Here is a 6000-nt window from a genome sequence, read left to right as displayed (position 1 = left end):
TTTCGATATGCGCACTTTGCCGTATATGCATTTAGCACTTTCTTAACAAATACTGTGGCCAGCACTTCAAACGATTGCATTGTTCACAACACGGGCAGCTATTCAGGCGTTGTCAACGCTCGCACTAAACCTATAGCGATGCGACCCGTCATTATCATGTAAGTCGTGATTGGGGGTAAACGGCCCCCTCCAATCGCGCAAAATAGCCCAGTCTCCGTGAGCCTCAAAAGACATACATCAGCCGTGGTGGCTCAGTGACACTAGTGCTGTTGAGAATGAGATCGAAGGTTCTATCTCTAGGCACAGAGATCGCATTTTCACAAAGGCAGCATGCAAAAAGAAAGAAGAAAGAAAGCAAATCCCAAGCACTGTGCGAATCAATATTATGCGAAGCATTTCGCAGGTAGCTGTGTATCTAGCATTTTTCGGGAGTTCCGCAAAGTGTCACCAGGTGTAGCGAGGGATTTGTGTAAATCGAGTAGTTGTGTGTTTGACGTGAGCGTATGTGTCCGTGACGACTGAAGCAATACGACAAAGACGGTGACGACTATTCTATGGCGGCAATGACATGATTCATACTGCGTCAGTTCTAATGTATACGACATGCCGATTGGTGGTTTCTACACAGGAATTGGACGGGCGTAAGTGTGAGAAACATCTTTGTATGCCGGCAGCGGTGAATCGGTGTCAGGATTTGGCACTGCCCAAAATTTACGCCATCAGCGAAGTAGAATGCACTTAGTTAATGCAATATTAGCTCTATATATACAGTTTAACGTCAGTTGTAAGCTCATATATAAAACTTGTCATATTCAAATGCGCTAACACATGCAGTTTGGAGGACTGCGAGATCAGTTTTTTGGTGCAAAGTCAAACGTTTGTAAACTTTCTGTACAAATGATCTGTGTTTCCCAATTTTCGGCAACTTCTGTGAATATATATATATATGACGTCATAAACGAAAATTCTAAGGCGCACAGTTGCTAGAATTTACCTTCATGTCTTGTACAGCGCCTTCCATGTTCATAGCTTCTTTGCTACGTGTTAGCAAGGGACAATGACTGCTACAGCGATGAATTCATTTCGACTAGCTCATCAGTTCTCGCCATTCGGCGAGCACTTCAGTTTATTCGCCTATAACATGCGATCATTCATTTTCCCACGAGCTAATCCCCTCTACTTTTCCATCTGTAGAATCTACGGCCAGAATGAGCCAGTGACATTGCGTTGGGCGAGCACAGAAGCTGGCGACGTTCCAGCTACAGTGAAGAACAAAGAGCCGGGATATGCGCCGTAGCAATTGTATGGATGCCCGGAGTGCACACACGTGAATGCTGAAAAATGCACTATATCGCGGTGCGCTTATCAAAGTTTCAGGAATTGATGCCGGTGCTGTTTTCCAACTGCTTTTCAAACTTGCATACACGTACTTTTCTGGCACTTAGGATATTTTGTAATAGCCTCTCAAATGCAAACTATTCGCATACTACGAAATTGCCTTAGAGTGCGTTCCAAACCATCTTATATTCTTCGTCAATATCTCCATGGACACTTCGGTGAAGCTGGCGGAAATTTGCGACATCCATCCAATCAACAAGTTCGTATTCACCACCTTTAATTGCGCTGCCGTAAGCTAACACTTCGTGCAGTGAATGAAGCTGTTACAGTTAGGAAACAAAATAGAAACACGTAAAAATTTCAAAGGAACGGTCGTTCGGGGAAAGACACGTGGAGCGTCCTCATTAAGAACCACGGCGGAAGCGTCGACCGTTGTTCTCGACCTTACCGATACAACATAGCGGGGCCTTTATAATTCGGGCGCAGGCCTTGTATCGTCGCGAAGGTCACGCCTCCAGCTTCCTTCGCAGCGCCGGCGTCGGGGTCCCATTTCGCCCGTACAAGCACTCCCCGGCGCGACCTCCCTCCTAACTTCCCACGCCATCTTGTCGAGCCGCGCCTCCTCCTTAACAACTCTTCCGCTCGCGTTTCCCTTGTTCTTGAAGAGCGTCCTTTCTCCTCTTCCCCTCCCCCCTCCTTACCCCCTCTCCACCCCCGCACACACACCTTCCTCAGGAACAACATCGGCGTGAAGGTACGTCTTACCAGCAGGCGTTGATGCTTACATACAAGCGGCGAAGTGGTTTGGAAGATGGAGAGTGTTCAGCGACTTCTCTGCAGGAAAGGGTTCATCGCATGCGTGAGGTTCGCCGAGGAGAACGGAAGGCACGAGTGTTCGTTGCGCTAAGTGAAAGGAGCGAGCAGCTGCAGTTGAGCCCGTCGTTAGCGACCTGCTTAGCCTTAGAGAGGAAAGACTGAGGTGCTCCTCTTGGCCGCACGGCGTCGCCCGAAGATATTCTCATTAGCGCGTCTGCAGCTTCTGCTCGCCGCCGCACGGGGGCTGTCGCCACGTTGTCTTCATTGCGAGACACGTCGACAGTGGCCCCCAGCTCGAGCCTATGACCGCGGGTGACGGGTGGTTGGTCTAGCCATCCGCTATTAGGAATTTAAACTGCCGTTTTAGTCAACGTTGTGTGATTACACTAAAAAGTACGTATAAAGAGACTGCGCACACGGCAATGTGTTACGCCAGAGCTTTCTGAAATTTGATTTCCGGAAACGCCAATGCTTTAAAAAATAATAAAGATATATATATATATATATATATATATATATATATATATTGGTCGCATATTGCCAATAATCTGTATAGATCGCGGAATATCTGGCGTATTTATGGTTGTAATATGGGAACTTCCTGCTCTCTTCCAATGTGATTGATACTCGTAACTCTATAGTGCCTTTTTAGTAGTGTGCACGTATATGTATTATATGCGCACGACGCCATATGCCTACGTTCATTATTGTTATTTTTGTACATATTGCAAATAATCTTTTTACAAACAGGCAATGTAAATGCTCACGCCTGAAATCTCCTATTGCTACGGGGCTGACTGGCTGGAGATTTGAACTCAATGTGGAGCAACCTGGTAGCGAACAAATAAGGTGGCTGGGTAGTACAGATTGGAAGCCGCACCGTAGTTTTGTGCGACGTTTTGCGTTCTGCGCGTAGTTTTCAGGACTTGAAACATATACACGACATTGTGAACTACTACTTGATACACAGGTCTGAAAAAGCAGAAGCTCTTTACTTTGTGAAACCGTGCCGAAGTCAGGCGGACCCAGTGGCTACGGCGTACAGTACGCAGTCCCCAAGCGACGAAACTGGCTTGGTAGTATAAGTCGTAGCTCTCTGCATTGAATTACGCTGTCATCGGGCTGTACAACCGATTTCTCTGGCTTCGTTTGTGTGTTCAGGTTAAACATTTTATTTATTGGAGTGTTTATTACCGGCAAAGGCCCCTTCGTTCGCTGACAATACGCTGCGTTTTACCTCGTCGAGAGTGATCCAGACGAAAAGCTGGAACAAAAATGCAGTCGAGTGTAAAATATGGGTGTTGGTGTTTTATTAATTTCTTTTATTTAAGAAATTGAACATGCAGAAATTTGCAGGACTTAAGGGAATTTTGGATAGTGAAGCGATTCAGGTAAACAAAAGAAAGCTCACAGAGCGATAGAAACTGCTGCAATACACATTGCTGAGAGCACAAGAAAAACAAGTTCGACGGACATGGTACAAACAGCGGGTTGCAGCCAGGGTGCCCTACCGAACCTAAACCCGCACCGAAAACCGTATACCTGAACCACAATTTTAGGCGGAACTGAACCCGAACCAGCACCAATTTTTTTTAAAATGTGCCTGAGCCTTACAACCAAACTTGAACCGAAAAAAAAATAATAACGGTTACTGGTTCTACAAGAAACGGTTGAAGCGTATAAGGAGACAACGGGTGCTCAATAGTTTGCACGAATTTTCGGATAACTACTACTTCAATCGGCGCACCTTACTAGTAGATTGTTACGACTCACGAGTCGCATTCTGTCCGACAACTGGGATAGGCGATGGGCACGTGCTGGTAAGCACATATACGGGCACCACGGCCGAGATGCTTGCACTTCGGACGCAGTCCATGGGAGCTGTGCTCCGTGGCCGAAAAGTTGTTCCAGGGGCTTCGCGGAACCAACATGTCTAATGACGTTTCGCATACGGCCATTAGGTTAACTTGATACTAAATTTAGATACGCACAGACAGGGGAAAAGATGATGTCCTCAAGGATCTCAAGGATGGATATCAACGAGTTGAGCTGCATGGTCGCTAATGAATGCCGTCACCTTTTCAACGAGCGGTAACCGTGGCGGTAAACGGCACGTGAAATCTGCTTTTGTTACGCACCAAGGTTCAACGCATGTCTGGTGCTTTGCCAAGCGGAGTACAATGCTTTTCCTGTTGTAGAAGGTTATTATTGGGCCACAGTGTTCGTACTCTTGACTTCTTTGTCTGCACCTTACCCAGTGCAAGTCTACGCGTGTCATGCAGGTGCTCAAGAAAGATCGACGTATGCTTCTGCGTAAAGCGACCTTATTCATTGTTCAGAAGCATCAATGTCCTCACCTGCTTCTAAAAAAGCAACAAACTGAGCAAAATGTAAAAAAAACAGGCCTCTTTTTTGCTACAGACTAGAATACTGAAGCTGCAATTTATGTAATACAATTTGAATTTGCGCGGTTTTGGACACCGTAAATGACATGCCACTGTTCGCTCAGCATACCAGTCCTACAGTAAACACCTGAAACACGACGAAAACTGACTAACTCGGCTGCTGTCAACAAAATAACGAGTGTCGCAGCTACGCATACTTGTCGCTGACGTATCATTCTCGCTAATTACCTCTGTCTTTATTGTGTAGTGAAAATTGTCTCTTATCTGTGTAAATCATTCATAAATCTGTGCCGCCTCAAGATCAAACTTGCGCATGCGCCGTGCGGACACTTCTACAGTACTATGTAGAGTATCGCCACGGGGCAGGAATGAAACAGACCGCTCCGAACCTGTTTGCGAACTGTTTCGATGTTTCGAAGTGTATAAATTTTTTTGTTGCCCCGAACCGGAACTGGACCAGAAAAAAAAAGCAGAGCGTCTTGAATGAGAACCCGAACAGAACCAGAATTTTTTCTCTTCGGCACTCTTGTACAGCATAAACTCAGGGGGATGTAGATAAATGTGGTGTTTAAATATGTATTGTGAAATTTCCGTTGTTCTTGAACAAATTAATGGCACAGAAAAGAAAGATTGCGGCCACATCGTCTACTTCGATGAACATAACTCCTTCGCTCGAGCACAAAGGCCAGGGAGACACAATCGCTCAATTTGCCTTTTGTGGCAGCCGGGAAATGTGCATTTGTCGCATTAGCACATTTGTGCCCGGCAGCCCAACAACAGCCAGCACCAGAACCGCACCGGAACCAGTCAGGCTCAGTCGTAATGCCATGGCGGCTAATTGATTCTATTATTAGTTTGATAACATCATTGTTCAGTGGCCACGCTTCCCTGACGCTGCGCGTTATGCGAATCGATACACGTCGCAAGAGCCTGCCGTCGCTACTTGACGTCGTGTGACTTGAGCCGTGTTCACACTCAAAATTGGCAGCGCAGCCAAACTGCGTCTATGACTTCTCGAGCACATGCGAACTACGCATAACACTTCGTTCTCGACGGAAGACATGATACAAAGGCTCCCATGCATGACATTCTCCAAAATGCCCACCGCAGCGCAGCTTTTACGAGCGTATAGCTTGTATTCACCAGGCGGGCCTAGCGTTTTGTACTACTCGAAACCGGTAAACGCTGCGTAGAGGGCGCTGTTGACCGGTGTTTCTGCAGCGCCCTCTGAGGAGCCCATCACGCCCCATAAATGAGGCAAACTCAAGTTTCCGCCCGTAGCACCAGCGTCGATAGCTCCCCTAGTGGGCAGATTCGAACTTTGAGGGTCGCTTCTGGTTCCATTGAAGTATCCGCATGCCAGCTTGCTTTGGAGCGCTTGCTACCGGTGGTTTAGTTTCTGCGGTGGCAAGCGTGTCCTGGTCATCCCGCAAGCTTGGTA

The sequence above is a fragment of the Dermacentor silvarum genome, chromosome 7 (genome assembly GCF_013339745.2).
Source record: "Dermacentor silvarum isolate Dsil-2018 chromosome 7, BIME_Dsil_1.4, whole genome shotgun sequence".
In the NCBI taxonomy this organism is placed as follows: Eukaryota; Metazoa; Arthropoda; class Arachnida; order Ixodida; family Ixodidae; genus Dermacentor; species Dermacentor silvarum.
This window is presented reverse-complemented; position numbering follows the sequence as displayed.